Raw genomic sequence first — 21,781 nt, 5'->3', positions numbered from 1 at the left:
CCAATAAAGGTCTCACAATGCTTCCCAATATTTTTGCTTACCAACCTTGTATGGATCGTTGTCAATCTAAAGATGAGAACATACCCGGCCGAAGTTCGTCTCAGCGAACTCTAGACAGTATTGAGGACACGAAGAAAAACTTTATCTATTGCAATAATATATGCAGCTAGACAGTAATCCGGGAAACACGTACTAAGTAACAATAACACGTGCTTAAATTATGCACATCAATTAAGAAAGTAATGAATAGTAAAGAGCAATGCACACCTGAATATATATAAGCGCAGATAAACTGGCCAATGCAAGTCAAAAGTAAAAAATATCAGGATGCAAGGCATAAGGGCGTATAAGCACAAAGTTGATATAATCGACGAGTAGCAACGTAATCTTTAAGCTAGCTGCATTCAGCTGTAATGTGTGCGTGTTATTACCATTTACAACCTGCGCATAATGTGAGATCCCTTGAAGGAATTAAAGTAATTGACGGTTTGGCTACTGTGACGTGGCCACACTGTACGCAGCCGGAAGCTCACCTTCCGTGACCTCGGGCACAGCTGCAACGCGTACTGCAACTGCTCGGGCGTCGGTTACGACCCGGTGTGCGGGAGCGACAACTTCACCTACTACTCGCCCTGCATCGCCGGATGCGGCAACGTGAGGAAGTTCAGGAGCACTAAGGTGCGAACCCGAAGTAAAACAACACTGGCGGCCGAGGAGAGGCCTCGTCAAGTGTTGCGAATTCTGTGTGATTCCAAGAAGCAGCGGCCGCAGAAAACACTCTCCCGCGGTAGCTGAAGCAAAGCGACGAAATTTCGTTGGACATTTTCGCAGCAGCGGCTGCGTCTGACCAACACCTCTAGGACAAGGTGTGGCTAATTGTAGTGTGTCAGAAGCGTGTGTGACGCACATGCTGAGGTGAGAACGGCAGCGCACGATCGCTGCTTGTATTGCGGCGGTCGCTGCGTTGGCACACACTCGAATCCGAAACGCGCGGAATAAATGTGTCGCGACATAGGCTTTGGGCACGACGCCGCTCATAGGAGCATTCCGCATCGCAGATTCGTAGCGTGTGAAACCGGCAGAACGCGGATTTATGTCAAATATTGAGCAAATACTATATAGTGTTGCGCAAATAGGAGCGTCGTGTGTACGTCTCTGCATACCAAACCACTAGCTCGTATCGTGCACAAATTTAACAGGTATGTGACACTTTGCAGCGGGTTCTATTCAATGACCACGTATGCGGACGTTAATTGCCCTTCGCGTCAGCGAAACGCTGTGCAGTATGTTACTTCGCGCAAGAATGAGAGTACACTCCCGTAAGTGGTAGATAGAAAACACAGTACCAGACAGTAAGCGAATCGGCATATGACAACATTGCCGACAGAATAGGCATTAGGCTCGGTCACGAGAGGTTTCTCGTTAAATAGGTGCTTGTTAAGGGCAGAAGGAATGAGAACTTGCAAAATTTGAGAGCTGTTATAGAACACTATGCCCAAACCTAGCCTATATCGTGCCTCAACCATGTGTATTGTTGAAACAGGCCAGTTCTACCGCACCTGTCTTGCTCAAGGTGCTCATCAGGGCCCATATTTACACAACGAATCTTACGCTAACACTGTTAGTATAAGAGCACTTGCCATGCAAGTGGCAAACAGCGCAGCAAGGCGAGGACGAGGATAACACGCCAACTAGCCTAACGTCGCTCATTGTAGTAGGTTAGACATCCAACTAACCATTGATGTCGAACACATATTTAGCGCAGTTTGCCGGTAAGTGGCCGATGACGCTCAATAACGAACGAAAAGCTTTGTGAATTCAGCACTGAACTCATGCGCAAAATAAAACAGTGCAGAAAAGAAGCCGGCAGCTACAGCCGTTCCCACGTGGCCCCTCATAAATAATAGCTACTAATCGAGTACGCTAAAGCTGTTTAGCTTCGGTGGTATCAGACATGGTAGCAGCATGACGTAGGCCTCACTGTAACTAAAGCCCCTGCATCCACGCGCCACCGCCGCTTTCTTAAGTAGCGACAACCTTTGTTGTGAGACGCCTTTTCCCCTCAGACCAAATCCGGTTCCGGTATTTCCGGTTCCGGCATTTCCGGTTTAAAAAGTTCCGGTTCCGGCGTTTCCGCTTCCTATAGTTGCGCTGCGGGAATTTCTGCTTTGACTGCTGTTAGACGATGGTGAGACGCCCGCGCGTGCTTAGCAGAGCTGTGGCAGTCACCATAAGAAGAATGCAAAAGGGACAAGCTGTTGTATTCCGCTGAAGTAGTAGTTCGCGGTCGCTGTTGTCCAAATGCACGAAAAACGGCAGTGGTCTCCAAGCGCCCAGGCACTACATTCCACTGTACGTTGTCGCTTGTGCCACAACCCGTCGCAGGTTGACGCGAAGCAGCGAACACGAGCAGATCGCTGGTTACAGTAGGCGGTGGTTCTTGGATGGAATCGCATTCGCAGTTTCAACCGCAGCTCGTGCAGTTAAAGCCTCTCCAGCGGCGCGAAAGTAAACAACGCTAAAAAACAAAGTGTCGCTTCCACTCGGAACAGGAAGCTGCAGCTACGTAAGTTCCGCTTGACGCCGGAAGCTAAGGGGGTGAGTGAGAGAGGGGCGTGGAGGAGGAGGGCAGGTTGGCGGTACTTAACCTGGTCGGCGGAAACGTGTATGGAGGGGCTTTAACTGTAACCACCTTCTACTGCACACTGGAATTTGTGACGATGTTTCCTATAAGCATTGCGGTTGCGTGCAGCTGTACACCCAGTGCACGTGTGTGAACGGTCCGACGCTGCTCATGGCCGCCGATGAAAAGAGAAACGAAACTGGCAGCCACTACATGGCCAGACGTGACCCGTGTGCCACCGACTGCCGCCTCATCTTGGTCTACGCTGCCGCCATATTTATCGCGCTCTTCTTCACGTTCTTGCTCATCGTGCCCGCCCTTACGGCACTGCTACGCTCGCTCGACGAAGACATCAAATCCACCGGCATCGGCGTCAATTACGTCGCCATCAGACTCTTGGGTACGTGGGCACGCTCTGTATGGGGCATTCGTCTGGACCTCACGATGTATTGGGCGCCTAAAGTTTTGGCCGTTGCCTGTGAATACAACGTGGTCATTACCACTAGACTATAAAGGACAAATCTGTCATCGCAAGTTGCAAGATAAACTGATACAATCTCACCGATGCTTGCCTTTCGTGGAAATCGAAGGCAGATATATATATATATATATATATATATATATATATATATTGACGGAGTTTGCGGTGGGCGGTGGTGACGTCATTAAAGCCTGAGAGTGCCTAAGGCAGGTGGTCATAAAGTGGCACCTTGTTACGTGGAGAGCGCTGTTTGCCTGCAAAATTGAGCTACATAAAAGTAAAACGATGCTAGTAGGCAGTTTATACAGGCTGTTTCACTTAACTTGAATCAAGGATTTAAAAAATGGTTAGTCGCAGCTTTATAGAGGCATCGGCATATGGCTTGTCGTCATGTGGCGCTCCTTGGACTAATTTTTTTATATTCCCTTAATTAGTTAATTAGTATGAATTATTCAAAAGCTTGATTATTCACTTTAAGGCCAAGTGCCTTTCGTTGCCTTGTAGAGGGGATACAGAAACGACCGCTTCAATTTTTTTGTGCGAACGCACATTGTGCGTGGCGATATTTCTGGGCGTTTAAACAAAGCCCGCGAAATATCAAATAAAACCGCGTGACTGCGCTCATGCGCCATCGTATTGCAGCGCTCTCAACTTGGTGCGAGAGAACCCTGCCGCGGACCGTGGCGAACTGAGCCGTCGCGGCTCTAGGCATCGTCTTCACAGTGCGTGAGCATCTTTGGCGGTGGCCATAGTGTTTCCAACAATATGTTAGAGCGAACTCTCTAGCGCTGCAGTCATTGACCCAACATGGAAATGATGGTAAGCACATGAACTTTTCTCATCTTCGTGCTTGTGGATTCAGACATGTTTGTGGCTTTATTACGCTTTATAAGGCTGCATTGTCGTAAATTTGAAAGCAATCTATACTGTTCGAAGTGTAGAAGACGCTGCAAACACACAATCGCTACTAATTGCGATGATTGAGCTTGTCGAAGTGGCCAAATAGAAACGCGCCAAGCGTCTCAAAACACTGGCATGCCAGTGATAAATTCATAAGGGCGTTTCACATCGCTTGTCGATGCATGCGTCCGTGAAGTAATGGTTTCAATATCAGGCTTCTGTGCTAGAAGTTCTGTATTCGAATGCTGCCGTCGGACAATTTTAATAATGTTGATTTAGTCATTTAATACTTAGTACGTTGTTGAAAATGACAAGGTTACATGGTCATGAATCCGTTTTAAGCCAGAAGGACGAACTTTAGACAGATCCATGTAGGCTACTACCCATAATTCCCATGCTGGCTCAAACGCTCCCATTGCAGCTCCCGTTGACACTAGCGCCAGAGTTCCCTCTAGTAATTATTGTATGAAACCCTGTGTTGGTAGCACACGTAAAGGAAGCGCCGTCGTGCCTGATAAGCGATAGACTCGACGCACGGTTGAGAGCCCTGCAATACAATAGCGCACGAGCGCAGTCACGTGGCTTTCTTTTATATTGCGCGAGTTTTCTTTAAACGCCCCCCCCCCCCCAAAAAAAAGAAGGAAACAATCGCCACGCAGCATGTACGTTGCCTCAAAAAATTGGAACGGTCGTTTCTGAACCCCTTCTACAACGCAACGAAACGCACTTGGCTCTAAAGTGAATATTTAGAAATTTGCATAATTGATCTTAGTTAACTAACTGATTAAGTGGAATATAAGAAAACTCTAAAGAGCGCCACATGACGGTAACTCGTATGTCGTTGGTTGTGTTGAGGTGCGTTTAACCACTATTTTAAAAATAGTTGGTATAAGTTGAAGTGATGGCTCAATGTGCTGGGATGAAGATGGATTGTACAGAAACACGAACATAGCTCTTGAAAACACACCGCTAAAGCATAGAACATAGGGAGACTACTACAGGCACAGATACACAGACGTGCTACATTATGCACAGATACGAATGCATAACTATTGGCGTTTTGCCTGAGCACGAAGAGTGCTCATGCATATTCCTGTCCTTATGCACGAACTGGAAAGTGACCAAATGTGGGAAGGGAGCTGTGTCATTGGGTTTCTCGGGCGGTTAAGTAAACAGCGAAAAAAAGCTCACCACGGCTGAAGCTGTGTCATGCCATGTCGCAAGATTTATGATGCCTGCAGCTCTTTCGAAAGGGAGGCTTAACAAGTAAAGTAATAAAAATAACAGACACTGAGAGATATTCTTGGGCGCCAGGGAGATGTTTTCGTGAGCCTTTTCACCTTTGGTAGCATATTCACATGATAGCTAACGTTGTACATTGCAATTTCGAAAGCGCTTCGATCTTTTTCGTGCGAATCACTGCTGGCAATATGCGAGGCCTGTGCATATAGTATGCTTGCTTCGAGCGCGTAAGCGACATACTGCGCATCAACGAAAGCAGCCAGGCTTTTTAGATAGAGTAATGACCATGTTTTCAGGCACTAAACTTTTACGCATGAGCAGCTGCATTCACCCACAATTTATCTCTATAGATCCCGAGTCTAATGCGCGCTTCCACCCTCTTCGACAGGCACCATCCCGGGCCCGATATTATTCGGTCACCTGATCGACCGCAGTTGCTTTCTGTGGCAAGGCACCTGTGATGGTGGCTCGGGTGCCTGTGCTGTCTACGAGAACTCGGCCATGGGCATGAACCTGTTCCGCATCATGTTGAGCGTCAAGTCGGCGTCCATAGTGTTCTTCTTCTGCGCCTCACTTAGCATCAAGACGGAGGTACGCTCAATGAATTCTACATCCCCATAGTGCACGCGAAGTACAGGTAAACATTCTATATCATGCCAAGGCCTTCAATACCCAGCATGCGCTGCCCGTTTTTTCAGGATAATATGCATGTTTTATGCATTTTCGAGTTACCTCGAAACTTACACCACGCATCAAACGAAATTGAATTAGCTGAGTCGGCCACACGACTCAGTCGAGGAATGGAGAAAGCATAGTTGCGTAATATGGCCGCCCTCACATTCTTCCTGCCTAGCAGCACGTCATCGTTAGCCAAATGGTTGAATCTTTTAACTCGTACCCTGCCAATCTTCGTCTGTGTTGGTGGCCGCCGCGAGAGGCTTCTTGTGGCGCCGCAACAGGCTACTGTGTTTTGTTTGGTGAACTAGAAGTGACACTTATCACGTCGCTGCGGCCGTGACGGCGCCAGTCTGTAAAAACGTGGCCAAAGTGCATTTCATGTCGTTGCGATTCCTCGAGCGTCTTCCGAGCACCTGATGAATTCGCGATTTCACTTTAAATGTTGATTCAAACCGTGGCGAATCGTTTCAGGCTAATTTGCTGACCGCGCCGGGAGTGACGCCTCTGGCTCAAGGGGCCGAAGATGACGAGTGCTTCAAGAAGCGAGCATCCGGCGGTTCTCTCAACGCGGAAACCGTCGGCAAAGAGGAAGTTAAGGAAGATGCCAGTGACAAGTTGAAAGTGGAGTGCGGCGAATCCAGGGATGAAGTAGCGAGAAACGACATCCCTGTATCCAGGGACTGAAGCATCCGTAAATGAATTTTAAGAAAAGGAAAGCAAGCGCCAATTAAGGAAGCATTAAAGAGGCATGGTGCCTCTCAGTTGGGCAGACATTATACCACAACTCGGTGCACAGGGCTTGTACAGCGATTTTTTTATAGCGAAGCTGTGTACCTCTACCCCCGATTTCTCGGTCGTGTCCGCGTGCAAAAACAACCAATCACAGCGGGAGCCGCCCGCCGCGTGTGCCGCTGGGTTCCTTGCAACATTACCAGATGGCGTTCGCCTCCGCGCATCCGCGGAAGAGAGTGCCATGTACCTCGACGTATACATAAATGAAGGAAAGACTTGCTCAAGCACCCACCAAGAGAATCTCAGAATAAAGGGAAGGGGAATGCTGCAACAATGGTACACAGAACACTTAGGGGCCACAATAAGTAGAGGTGGTGCGTGAAATCTTGAAAGGCGTAATTATGCCAGCGCTAACGTTCGCAAATAGGTTGAAGTTAACTAAAGACCAGTAGGCCGGTTGGCTTTGTGAGGCCATGGTAAAACGACAAATGAGGCAGTGCCGGGTGACATGGGTTGGGCCTCCTTTGCAGTCGGAGAAGCACAGAGGAGAATGTTTTGAAGAAAGACTCAGGAACTTGGATGAAAATAATTGGGCAGCTAAAGTGCACACGTATCTGTACTTGAAAAGCGTGGACACAGAGTCGAGGAAGACGCCCAGAAAGTTGGCAACCAAGTGTACGGTAATCGAAACTGCAAATACACAACGAGGAGTAATCAGAAAGAGTGAGAAACAGACGGTTAATTGGATTTAAAAAATGGAAACAAAAGGGACCATGGAGATTTACAATTATGAGAAGGAAGAACTTGGAAGGGAAAATCTGTACGACAACAGATAAGCCAGTGCCTTGCTATTTGAGGCTCTAGCCGGTTGCTTAAGGACAAAAACATACTGGAGCAAATACTCGGAATTAGATGAGGCATGCGTACGTTGAAGCAAAAATTCGAAGCCTACTCAGCACAACCTAGTGGAATGCGAAGGGATTCACCCAGTGAGAGCCGTAGGTAACTTGCACTTCCCAGAAGGGCTTGGATTTAATGTGGACGAAAGCGTCATCCCGCCATCAGTCGAAACAAGCAAGAGACGTTTGGAGTATTGGCGGAAAAAAAAAAGCAGGGAAGAGATTGATATGACCGGATCTCTTACAGTCATAGCTAGAGGTACAAGGTAGATTTTGATGGAAAAATCATATATTAGGATTTACACAAGAACTCCTCATAAAGAACATTAATTGCATACCTGATTAGATCAAGCAAGCTAGGCGACTATTTTTCACCGCCCCGTTGCTGAGGGGATCCCACTAAATCATCATCATCATTATCATCTCGGCAGCGGCGGCGTAGACCATGCGGGGGCAAAAAAATGGCGTTCAATCCATGCTATGAAGGTGGTTGGGTAGCAAGGCTGCAAACGACAATTAGAACGATTACCTATTGCGACGCAGGTTGAAATTACTCACTTTGTGACATTCACATGTATCTAATCTCATTATTAACCAAAAGCTTTTCGACGGCCTGCGACTGGCCTTGCATCGCTACTTCGCGCAAGTGCAAAGAGTGGACCAGAGAGAAGAGAAATTTGCAGCGCCTCATCTGCACGCTGCTTTTCGGGAGTCCTCCCTACAAGTGGTCTTCCCATAGCACTGTCACAATGCAAATCAGTTACTAGGCGGGTTTTTCTTTTACGTACGAAAGTGTAGTTACGTTAGTCCGTGCTTCGTATGCTACAGTCAAGCTGCCGTCGCCATGGCATCTCGCACAACAGTAATCTTTACTGAGAAACGTATGCGGGGAGCGCTACGTTCTTCGCATTGCATGAAGTCGCCGGAGCGTCTTATCATCAATTATTTGGCTGGGATGTTTCTTTTGAGCTTGTTCTTTATCGGAACGCAAGGTATACTATTCTGTATGTTGTATGCATGATTCCAAAGAATGTATACACTTTTCGCTTTACTTTGCTGAGTGCTTGTAGCCTCTGCCTTACGGGGGTAGGAGCCATTGCATCTGGACGTATGAGCCATAGATGATGATAGTTTTCTGTCGACGTTACGCCACGAAGCAATCCCGAGATTCTAGCTCCCCCCCCCCCCCCCGTAGACAACTTTGCTGTAAGAAAAAAATGTTGTTTCGCCCGAGAAGCCAAGCACCGACTGGGATGGCAAATTAGTAGATAGCTATACGAAGTAAGGACAGTAGATTCATCGACCGTATATACTTGTAAACATTCGTTTACTAACTAAATTAACAATTTTATAATGTGTAAGTGCGACCAAATGAGGACGTAGGAATAAACAGACACACACAAAACACAAACAGCGTTGTCTCTGGGTATCTGTTTCTTTCTACGTCCTTGTTCAGTCATGCTTACACATTCTATTGTCGCGAAGAGAGTGTACCGCGGGCCTCTTTGCTGTCTTTCTGGGAATTTTGGGGGCTCCTTGACGCGGGGGCAAACCTTTGTACACAAATGACCTCGACGGCGCCGCGGACAGTGCTGCCGCACGGTCGCCGCCACCACCGCGCCTGACGTCACACGTGCACATGTCGCGTCGTCTTCCCACACTCGGCTGTCAAAAGCTGATTAGTTATGGTCAGAGTACTTTTGTGTACGGAGTGTTGACGCGACCATTTCTTGACCCCTTGAACTCTGCCGCTTATTGGATGATGTCGGTTTGCCTGATTGGTCGGAGTAACGAAGTAACCCATTGGCGGAGAAGCCTGCGCCTCCCGCCGGTCCGCGGGTCCCTTGGATGCTGGGGAAACTTATTTAGGGATAATTTGGGGTAGTTTTGAGAGTGAGCAAGTAGACAGCAGCAGACGGCGCATCTTCACCAGGGGAGACCAGGCCGGTCAGGCAGGCCGACGACGACGGGTATGACATCGTTCTGTTTGTAGATATTTTTGTACAGTTTAAACTTACGGCAGATGCCAAGTGAATAAACCTAGTTATTCAAATGCTACTCTCGTTGTCGTACCTGCGGATTTGGACTTTCCCCTGCCAGAGCTCATCCCCATTCTTCCTCCGTCTCCCTGGTGAGTTGATGCGTCTGATATCTCACGGCTGCGTCACTTCGCTACACTATCATGGATTCAAACCAAATACCCCAATAACGTGTTTTAAATAAATTAACAAGCACGGTGTCACGCGTGCACAGGTAAACAAGAACACGTTTTGCTTGATGAGCGCGGAAAGTCGCTGACAAAATGATTCGCGCATACGAAGCTACCGGCACTACACGCACTCTGCAAACATCGCAGATCGCTTTGAAGACAAAGCCAGTGCCGGCGCGCACTTTGGCCACATCGCACGTTGCTTTCAAGAGACGGCTGCCTTACGGCCGCGCCGCAAGCAGCAGCCGCCAAAAACGAACGCCTCCCCCCCCCCCCCTCCACGCCATCCCTCACCTCATCCCCGTGCCTCGCACACGACAAGAGATGGTGCGCTTCCGGCCCACCTTCCTCGCTCGCACACGTGAGATTGAGCCGCATTCGCCGGCTCCCCCTCGCACATTTTCACTCTTACATACAGCATACAGCATGCGGCGACGATTTTATCAACCTTGGACTTTATACGGACCCTCAGGGCGACGGCGACGCGAGGCCCGCAATAAAAACGAATAACCAGAAAGCTTGGTTTCGCGGGTAGCGTTCGCCGCAACTGTTTCTCGGTTAAGATGACGGTTGCATAAACTGCAGTAGCCGGGAAGCGGAAACTGTAGCATACGAAGCAGCGAGTGAAGAAACTGCACTTTCATCTAGCAACTGATCTCGTTTGTGTTCCGATAGCACTATGAAAAGGCCACGCATAGTTAGGACTGCAGAAGAGCAGCGTGAACGCGATGAGCGGTGACAGGAAAAGCAACGTCAATATGGGCAACGACGTCGTGCTCAGGCTAGGTAGGACCCAGTTCAAGGCTACGTCACATTGGTCCATCGCATCAATTGATACTGCAGCTTCGCTGCCCAACCACCTTGGAGTCCGCCCCACCCCTTTTTTTTTATTTGTCTCGATCTTCAATGGAAGGGCAAAACACTGGCAGCGTGGGGAAAGGTGTGCGTGATTGCCTGGTGAGGTAGTGCGGCACAGCGGCGTGCGACAGGCAATGACGGAGCGCGAAAAAGGTAAAGAAAAACAAAAATTGGTAGAATATGCGTTTATTATTGTCTCAGATGAAAGAGCATCCGCAATACCTTTATTATCGTTGCACTCATATAAGGGATAGAGCTAGGGGGAAGCGTAAGGGGGGGGGGAAGCGAGAGGGACTAGCGTCTGGATGTATAATCTAAAAGAGGTCGAATCGCCAATTCTAATAAACATGCTCAGACTGTACAAAGTGCGAAGTAGAGGCAGCTACAGCTTTCCCATCTACGGGTATCTAACGCTTGTGAATCTCGCTCTGTTGTTTTCATAATTTTTTTCTGGCGCCTGTGCTGTGCATTTCTTTTTTCGCTTTTAGGTTATTCACTTCTTTTATAGGAGCAATGGGGCGCTGCAGTAAGCTGCAATCTTATACGGGGCTTCGGGAGAAAGCCTCAGCATTCGTGACCACGGAACAATCCACAGCAGCGTTTACTGTGCAGGTGGTTAAACTTCGAAGCCAGGCATTTCACTTTTAGGGGAGGCGGGTGCTCTACTACTATCCCGTATAGTGCACTTGTCTATAAAGCACGGGAATGCCGTTTGTGCAGTCTACTGAAAGTAGCTGGAGCGAGACAACTGCTCTCAAATTAAGCGGCGCCTTTCTACTCCTGCCGACCTCTGTGCAGCGAAGACGGTCGCTGTAATGAGACAGACCGCGCGAGCCAATAAGGCAGGCGTTCTCTTCACATCTTGGTGACTGCTAAGGCTCGCTTGACGCATGCGGCATCGTGCACATGGCTCCGGCCAGAAATTACCGTAATCTTGTTGCACAGGGCTCTAGAGAATGATAACAGTGGTCATGATGATTCTTATAGGTCATTTGTAAAGAAAATGGCGGCACGTAGAGTCAACGGCCAGCACATCCCATAAGTTTCCGTGGTGCCCAAAAGAGAAAATTTCCGCATTTAGTACGAATACTTGAGAAATGAGGGGCCCACCTGAAGCTTCAAGGTAAAAGACAAAATGATCCGAAAGTTTGCAAATATGACATGAAAAAGTGAAGAATGTGACTCCTCAAAAACTGCAATTCCACATTGACATCGGGCGCAGCTGGTCAAAGAAGCGATAATGACGGCAAATTTGCGGACAAGCGTGTGGCTGTGGATGCGGCGAGCGTAGGTTTTCCTTATTACTTTCCGCTTTATATCCGCACACTCTTGTTTCGCTGTCATGTTTGGAAGAATTTGTGTTTTATTTCAATGAAATTTCTAGCCTTTTATTTCCTGCAGAAAGAATCAAGTGGAATCAAATCTGCGGCACGCCCTTACACATTACAAGCAGGGCCACAGCCCCAAAATGTTTTTGTGCTGTCATGCACCACCAACCAAGACAAGCCCCGGCGCCGGAAGTTATTCCGGATATTGTCTAGAATTTCGTTTTCACGCTCGGAAAGACATTCGGCACTGCGGACACGGGCTAGATTTCACGGCAACACCCACGCACCTGGAGTCACATAACGCCAGGAGCCCCATCCGAGCACAAAGTCTTAAAGGGCGTTTTGATGGCGAGCGGGCTCGTCGCGGCATCTCGCGGAGGCCGTGTAATCTACGGAGCACATGGATTTCAATTCCGGAACTCTATGGGTATAAAGTTCTCATAAACTTTTGATGAGAAAGGTGCATAGACATTTCCAGAGTCGTGTTCGACATCTTCAATTACAGAAATTTGTGGGTTTAACGTTCTTATAAAGATTTCACGACAAAGGTTCATTCACTTTTCTAGAGTCGCATATCGGACCATACAACGAGACAAGCCAAATCAACACATTATCAGACAAGTTGACAAAGCACGCAGCGAGGTCCTATGAGACGAAGCGTTGTGGTGGCTCATTTTTGCCGTCGTCATCATCATAATCATCATCATCATCCGCCTGGTTACGCCCACTGCAGGGCAAAGGCCTCTCCCATACTTCTCCAACTACCCCGGTCATGTGCTAGCTAATTGTGGCCATTTCGTCCCTCCAAACTTCTTAATCTCATCCGCCCACCTAACTTTCTGCCGCCCCCTGCTACGCTTCTCTTCCCGTCGAATCCAGTCCGTAACCCTTAATGACCAGCGGTTATCTTCCCTCCTCATTACATGTCCTGCCCATGCCCCATTTCTTTTTCTCGATTTCAACTAAGATGTCATTAACTCGCGTCTGTTGCCTCACCCCAATCTGATCTTTTCTTATCCCTTAACCTTACACCCATCATTTTTCTTTCCATAGCTCGCTGCGTCGTCCTCAATTTAAGTAGAACCTTTTTGGTAAGCCTCCAGGTTTCTGCCCCGTACGTGAGTACTGGTAAGACACAGCTGCTATACACTTTTCTCTTGAGGGATAATGGCAACCTGCTGTTCATGATCTGAGAATGCCTGCCAAACGCACCCCAGCCCATTCTGATTCTTCTGATTATTTCAGTCTCATGATCCGGATCCGTGGTCACTACCTGTCCTAAGTAGATGTATTCGCTTACCACTTCCAGTGCCTATCGTAAACTACTGTTCTCTTCCGAGACTGTTCAGCATTACTTTAGTTTTCTGCAGATTAATTTTTAGACCCACTCTTCTGCTTTGCCTCTCCAGTTCAGTGAGCATGCATTGCAATTGGTCCCCTGATTTGCTAAGCAAGGCAATATCATCGGCGAATCGCAAGTTACTGAGGTATTCTCCATTAACTCTTATTCCCAATGCTTCCCAATCCAGGTCTCTGAATCCCTCCTGTAAACACGCTGTGAATAGCATTGGAGAGATCGTATCTCCTTGCCGGACGCCTTTCTTTATGGGGATTTTGTTGCTTTCTTTATGGAGCACTACGGTGGCTGTGGAGCCGCTATATATATATCTTTCAGTATTTTTACATACGGCTCGTCTACACCCTGACTCCGTAATGCCGCCATGACTACTGAGGTTTGGACGGAATCAAACGCTTTCTCGCAATCAATGAAAGTTATATATAAAGGTTGGTTATATTCCGCACATTTCTCTATCACCTGATTGAGAGGGTGAATATGGTCTATTGCTGAGTAGCCTTTACGGAATCCTGCATAGTCCTTTGGTTGACGGAAGTCTAAGGTGTTCCTGATTCTAACTGAAATTATCTTAGTAAATACTTCTGCCGTCATGTCACAGTAAATAATATCAGTATTCTTTTTCGCCTGTGCCAAAGCATCCATGTCAAGACACTAAAGCCAGCAAAGGTAACTACGTTGCCACGTATTTTTCTTCTTTCACTTCTATTGGCGAGGACACATTGAGCCTCCTCAATATTGTTCTCGCTACCCGCGGGCTGCCTGAGCCAACCAGAGCGCACGCGTTTTTCTCCTGTTGTCCCGACCACTTGGGTGCGCGTTCGTTTTCCTCTGGCCGAGTCGATTTTGGCCTGGCGGAGTTTTGGACGCTTTCTGGCTATCAGAGGAGAAAAAGAAACAATGGTCGCTCGCCGCCATCACTGTGGGGACTCGGCGGATTTCAAAGCGTTCGCTTGAGTGCATGACCTTCACTTTGATGTTGTCGCAAACTTTCCGGAAAGTCTTTTGTCTCGGCAGTAATGGACACCGAGCAGTATGCGTATGGTTCTCCGTGGACAAAGTGTCTCATATTTTCTTTGCTATTCCTTCGGTAGCCACATAAGGTGCCCAAAGTAGGCATTCAGTTGTGGCCAACATGCTTTCCTCTGCATTCTTTCATTTCGGTGCCCCGCCCCACAAAAGAAAGAAAGAACATTGGTGCGGCACAGCAAATTGTCGCATGGTGAAAGTTACAGTTTGTTACTTCTTTTGCGGAAATTAATACGGCACGGGACTCTTCAGTTGCCGGATGCTCTTATTATATTATTGCGATAGCAAATATATCGACACTTCAGGCGCATTCCTGCTGACGCCGCCGCGGTCATGTTTCTTATCAAGTCCAAGGGCAATAACGCGGTCGCCGCATCCCGCATGCGGCGCATGCGGCATGTGCGAGTCAAAGCGCATGGGAAGAGATGGAAGGGGGAGCCGACAAAGGTGGGTTAGTCTCGTGTGCGCAAGGCAGAAGAGCGGGGAGGAAGTGCGCCGCCTTCCATCGCGCGCGTTCCATCCGGCGGAGCGGAGGGAGGGCGGCGGGATTTAGGATTCTGTGATCTCTGAATCTGTAGTTGCGCAGCATGTTTACTTGCCTTGTTTGACGCATTATATACAGTGACTTTTGCTCAGATACGTGGATCTATTGGAGACTTATAGGTATATTCAAATATCTTGTTGCTAGGTTTTGTGCCTACATGCACTGAAGTTTGTTTCCAGCGACACTTTTTTGCCCTTTATCAAGCTGCATATTCGCATTCGTATATTCCGTTGTATCTTTTGTACCTATTTTGAAGAACTGCTGCTTTTATATGTGATCTCTGTTCCGACTATAATTTCGGTGCAATTGCAAAGCACGACCGACGACAGCTGCTCCTGCGCAGTACATTGGAACGAAGAACAGTGTCATTGAGATTTTTCTCCGGCCGTCGCATATGTACACATATGTAAACAAGGTTCTTGAATGATAAAGTTTCATTAAAATATTTGTGCTCAACTTGTTCATTTCATGGTCTTTACGTTTTTCATATCAGCCGCATGCACTGCTTTGCTGGTTTCGAAATGATATCGTTGTAAAGTTGGCGTGATAGTTTATTATTAAACAGACAAGAAAACATGGAAGCATTGATATCAGGTATTTATGGTACAATTTTTGGGACATGATAAATATTGGAATATATTCTTATATAAAAAGTGCATATTTTACTTGTCTTGAAAGTTTGTAGCGTTCAAAAATTCGTTTGCAGCACCTTTGGCAATGGCCGTTCAGATAATATTCGTGTATTTGATCCCTCGGCAAATTCTATAAGGAGGATGCCGAGCTATATATATATATATATATATATGGGTGTGTGTGTGTTCCACGCTCCTCTAAGTTTTCCCATCTCCTCTATACCACGTGACCGGTTTCCCACACTTCATTCACATATACTTTTTTTTTCGCTTTTACACTCCTAATTCTACCACTTTAATACAGACTGGCTGGGATTGCTGTTTCTTGATGACCTAGGAATCTTAACAAAAACTCACTACATAGAAGCAAGGTAATGCCAGTGGTAGAAAGCAAAATAATGTAATGCTGAAACAACAATACTGACATATTAATCTTACTTTAACGCTTGTTCTACAACGGACGTGAGTGCACACGAGAAAAATAAGTTCCACATCAAATTGCCTGGCACAACCAAACTACCAACATACAAAAAAGTGACAAACTGCTTTTATCATTGCGATTTGTGAAGCTGAAAGCAAAACCTTGTTGCGAGCAGTATTCTTCGGATAACAGTGAAGTAGACGTCAGAGTCTGGTAAAAGGCGGCATTTATTTTCAGGTTGAAGTAACTACCATAGCAAAACGTTAAATTTGATTGCGGATATCCAAACTAAAGCAGTGTATCAGGTAATCTATGTCTGGAACCTATTGGGGCTCGATAATACTGTGAACACCGCAACACTACACTAAAGCTTCATGAAAAATAAAACCAGATGCCCCAGTGACTTATTCGAACAAGGTGATTTGATCTGTGTTGCGCAGCTCCTATGGGTGGACGTAAATAAAATCCGAGAACAATTTGCAAATTTAACACTTCTCGGAAACGAATTTGCTAGCGAAACATATATGTTTCGTTAGCAATGGAAGCAACGTAAAAGAAATTTGCGAGACTGTTCGATACGAAAGAGAAAAGAATTCCTGAGACACCTTTAAACTTCTACCTCACGCAGGCACCGCTTAAGCACTATAATTGTTTTTTCTTCGAAAAATTAAAATTTCTGCAATGGAAATGCTCGCAGTGCAGAAGACAGCCGCATGGTCTGTCAGAACACCACAGAATATAATGCGACAACTCGAGACGAAAGATATACGAGAATGAGAGTACATAATCTAATTTACCTCACAAGTAGAAGCTGCAGTGCGTAAATAAAATCATTTATCATCCCATGTATCGTCGTCACAAATTTTCCATTGTGTTGCTTTCGACGTCCCATTTTCTTCTTCTTTTTTTTTTTGCTATTTTTCATTATGTGGACATTAGGTACGCTCCCTACCCAAAATAAATTTTCTTTACTATATTACTTCTAGTCCTAAGATGATTGTTGTAACTGCCATTCTCCTGCTAATTGCTTGGCTAGTTGTTATTTTCCAATTCGTTTCTTCTCGCTCTCAAAGTGTATATGTATTAAGCGCATCTCTTCACACAACTTTTTCTCGACACGTTAAGCGTTATCTTTCAGTTAGCTCTTATTTCATGTATAACTGGTTACTTAGATGTTCTTCACTGCTAGTACCATGTTAATTAACTGTCATGTGAAAACATGCATTTTTGTTCCTAAACTCAGCTTCCTTCTTATATTGCCATCCTTGAGCAATTATCTTATTTCTTGTTCTTTTTTTTCAGTTAACTGTTCTGCCCAGATGTGTACTGATATACATATATACTGTATCGCCCAACTGCCACACCCTCAAATGAGAGTAGCAGTATTGTAAATAAATAAATAAATAAATAAATAAATAAAAGTAAGGGGTTGATTTCAAAGATAGGGCCTTCCTTATTACTCAAAGTACTCTTTTAACTTAAATGACATACTATTGAGGTAACGAACATGATCTAAAATGTTAATTAGGTTGAATGTGATGTTACAAGTGCCCCGATCACAAACGAATAGAGCTACTGAACTTGTCAGTGGGCCAATTTCTTTACAGGTTCGTTAGCATCTTCTCTGCCACTGCTCTTAGTGTGACGGCGAATGAGGTTATCTGCGGGCTAGTCTCATCTGCTTAAATTACAAGCCGCTCTGTGAAGAAAATATTCTGGGACCTTGGTCGAAGTATATACTTTTGCGTGCACAAGGCCACAAATTCTCTATTTGCTGTCCTCCTTGAAGGTAACAGGCCTTCACGGCCACCTGTGACGATGTCAGTAAACGTTCCCCAAGCGGTTATATCTACATTTACTGATTCTTTATATGTCTTCTTGCCTTTCCCCCTTCCCTCAATGCAGGGTATAGGCCACCAAGCGTGACATTAATTAAACTTTTTATTTTTTTCTTCTTCTCAAGCTCGTTTTTTTTTTAATATCTCTATACGTATCCATTAACAAGTTTTCTCTGTGAAAACCGCGACAAGAGATGTCACGTATCTTTTCCACTTCATTAAAGACAATCGCTGACCGTTCGAGCCAGGACACGTTAACGGTGCGTGACTGGTGCGACCGTAAACACAACTCCAACTTCTTGAGGCTAGAGGAAAACCAGACTATCCACTAACTATCGCTCAGCGCTCGCTATCCCGCTGTCGTTCGACGCTAGAGAGCTCTCCACATTGGACAGAACAAAGTTCTTTTCTGCAGCTTTGTTTCTCGTGCGTTTCCTTCGCCTCCAGCTATGTTGGTCAGCGACATTTGGGCAGAGAAGTTTAGTTAGACCAAGATGGGAGGAGGAGTTTGAGACAGCACTCCTGCAGATGACAGTCAAGGTTCAAGAGAGGACCGGTTCAGCTGCAACTCATCCAAGGGATGAGTAATGGCCTTCGACTTTAGAATCCATGGGAAAAGTAAATAAAGTCAGGTAAAAAAATCACAAGGCTCTTCATAGGGCCCTTGTTGAGTGGCTGACAGGCTAATTTATAAGCAGCAGTGTGGTGATGATCGAACTGGTCACAAAGCTCGGTACCGCGAAGGTCGCTGGCGACAGATAGAAACCCAACTCTGAATGTTAAACAAACATGCGAAATTGAAACTCCGGAATAGTGGCGCAGCCAGAAATGTTTTTCGGGTGGGGGGAGGGGGGAGGGGGGGAGCGGAGGTTGCCGCCTTAACTTGACCGGAAACGGGAAAGGGGAGAAATGAGGTCGGAGAGGGCTTGGAAGGCCTGATTCTAACACAGATATCTGGGGGAGGGGGGCGGAGGGGCACGTTAACCACCGCCCGGCTATACCACTGCTCCGGAGAGACAGTAAAAAATGTTCGTAAAGCAATGACGACCGCCTTCTCTTGCTCCACTGACTAACATGAGGATGAATTTCTAGAAAGAAAAACAAACTTGCTATTTGTAACTTAAAGATTGCACACAAGAGGTTTTGAGTTCGAACCAGAGAACGTGCAATACAAGTCAAATTTAGAAACTAGAGGAGCTTAGATGCCGCAATCGTCAGCAATCATTTGAAGGCCAAGGGCACGGTGAAGGAGAATTCTTTTTATTTATATCTTAGACAGCGCGTATAGACTATAATGAAGCACAACAATGCACCCATCCGACCAACGTAGCACATGTTCTATTTGCACACTATGCAAGAGAACGTCAAAAGAAAAAAAAATTTTTCGCCTCTTCTATAGCGGGTTCTTCAAAACTTTTTCTTTCTGAGAACAATTGAAAGTATACCAAAGAGAAAAGAAAGATCGCAGGGCACTCGTTTAAAGTTTCTACTTCATTTTTTTCAAAGGTGGCGAGGCAGAAAGCGGGCCTGAATTCACAAGGCGTTCACCTCTGTAGGAAAACCTGTGGCGTATCAGAGGTGTAGCTTCGAACGCCGGCGTCAATTTGTTACAACACACAACGCGCTCCATTAGCTTTAGTTCGACAGACGCTTTCTCAATGATCGAATGGAGAATCGAGCTATACAAACTGTTACCTTGCAAACGGAACGAAAATCAAGAAATATGTGACGGGCTGGGCGTTACGCCAGAGCGGACAGCAGACGGCGTTTGCTCAAGTCCACTTGGATATGCCGCGCCCACGTGTGACTTTACTTTTAAGTAGTTTGATTTGTAACAAAGGCTTTTTTTTGCGTCTAGTACACTGTCAGCAATACGAAAGAAAAATAAATCCAAGGTAATCGTTCGAATAAACTTAGACGTTAAAATAAAATAATAAATTAAAGCGGATATTGACCTCGGAGTGCTTTTAAAACTGCTTGAGATATTTAAAATTAGAATACTAAGTAAAAAAAAAAGAAAACCTTACTCGAGCTGTTGCAAATTACACAGCTGAATAGCTGCCGCAAGGCCACGTGTGGTTACACTGTCTGCCACCTGGACAACTTGTTGCCCTTGATGTAGCGCGAAAACCACTTTTGAACTTTAAATGACATGTCTTTGTATTCCGGGAGCGCGCTGCTCCTCTGACAACAGCAAATAGAAGTTGATCTTGTGTACTCTCCTTCCCCACATCCCATTTCACAACCATCATTTGTTTTCATAAATGACAAGGCTTTCGCTGTGTTTGCGACGATTGCTTCGTCGCTTACTTGTTATTTTTCAGTCAATGCATAAATTACGAAATGCGCCATGAGAGCCCTTGTTGACGGCCCTCGCTAATGAAAAGGATGCAGTGCACGTCAGTGTCTCCGTGTCTCTTTATCATTAAAAATGCTTTGTTGGTTGCATTGCTTTATTGGTAATTATTAATCGATGTTGCCGATTTGTACCAGCCTAGCTTACTATGTCACCTTCGCTGAAACGACAACTGCAGCAGTGATGATCACCCCCACCACCATTATCATCACCATCGTAGTCGTCGTTGTCGCTCCTTTGCATGTATGCTAGTTCAAGACTGCAGTCACGCATTGGCTGTTTTTCAAAGTAAAGCTGAAATGGTCACTGCGTCTACTTGATTCTCTCGGAGATGTGGTAGTACTGATGACAGGCGAGGAAAACCGAATGTAACAACCTAAAATATGGCGAAAGAAGTTACCTAAACCAAATTTTTGGGCAGTGCTCGGGGAGCCCTTATTTTGAGTTGCGAAAGAGTGCCACAATGGGCTACTAGTTATTGTGTCTTGTGGGGGAAACAACACGAGACACGTGGACAGGCACACATATCATGAGCGCCGACTATCAAGCAGTGGTCGTTTATTCGACGAACCGAAATATCTACAACAAAAAAGGCGGGAAACGAGGAAGGCCCAGTGTGGGCCACAAAAAAAACTAAGGTTGGGACTGTATCGGGTGCTAAATGAGGCAAGAGCTATACTGCCGGCCGGCTACTAACACAAACTTTATCGCGCGGGCAAAGTAAAGACACTTGTAAAAAAGCAAAAAGCGAAAATTCAAGCACAACAAAACAAAAAAAGGGTATGGATAACAGGCAACGCACATAAATCACAAAGAAACCAAGAAGATAACAGAAAGAAAAGAAAGCTGACAATGGTTAGAAAGATTGTGTGTGGCAATGTGCGTAAAAACGTAAAGAGTAGAAAAGAAAAGACTGCTTTTGTCCAAGCGCCTCTGGCACGGTGTAATAGCTAAGATATTCTAAGAACCCTCTAATGGGGGGGGGGGGTTATGCGATTTCTTTTATGGTTAGTTTACTAGACTATGAGCTGACACAACTATTGCCTTTTAACAGTATTAACAAGAAGTCCACGTTGAAGTTCCCTTTTTTTTTAATCGCGAACAATATTGCCAGGTTGGAACAGGCGTGTAAACGAAAAAAAGGCCAAGCACTGCTAAGTGTGAAAGCCACACCAGAGAGTTTGTAAAGGGTTCTGTAGGAGTGGACTTAAATGTGCCCTTGTCTTTTGGGTGCTACTACGTGGTACAGGCCTTAGTTGCTTTTGTGACGTCGAGTATCTCCTAGCCTTTCGGCTTTTTCTTTTGCATATTTTTGTTCGTCGATATGAGTACTAGTTGACAGTCAGTGTTCGTGTTGAGTGTGTCTCAGTTCTCTTTTTCGGGTGCTATATTATATTTCGAAAACTTGCAAGGAATGCTTCTTTAAGGCCTGCTATACTGAAATTTAAGTATACAACCAAGTTGTAATCAGTAATGCAGAAAAATCCAACTAAGAAAAACATCATAGTCGTAGGTTTTTTGATCAGCCTGCACATCGTAAGCATTTTTTTTTTTGCCTACACAACTGGTCAATGCGCGGGCGTCGAATCTTGTTATGCTCCGCCGCGTTTACGAACTTCGTAAAAAAAATTGGCGCCGATATTTTCTTAGGACGATG

At 45.9% G+C, this 21,781-nt stretch overlaps 1 pseudogene; it reads right to left on the bottom strand.

The window, feature by feature from the left end:
• Positions 1-21,781, bottom strand: part of LOC142573919 (uncharacterized) — a 140,001-nt pseudogene that overhangs the window by 22,521 nt on the left and 95,699 nt on the right.

The sequence above is a fragment of the Dermacentor variabilis genome, chromosome 3 (genome assembly GCF_050947875.1).
Source record: "Dermacentor variabilis isolate Ectoservices chromosome 3, ASM5094787v1, whole genome shotgun sequence".
Classification (NCBI taxonomy): Eukaryota; Metazoa; Arthropoda; class Arachnida; order Ixodida; family Ixodidae; genus Dermacentor; species Dermacentor variabilis.
This window is presented reverse-complemented; position numbering and strand designations above follow the sequence as displayed.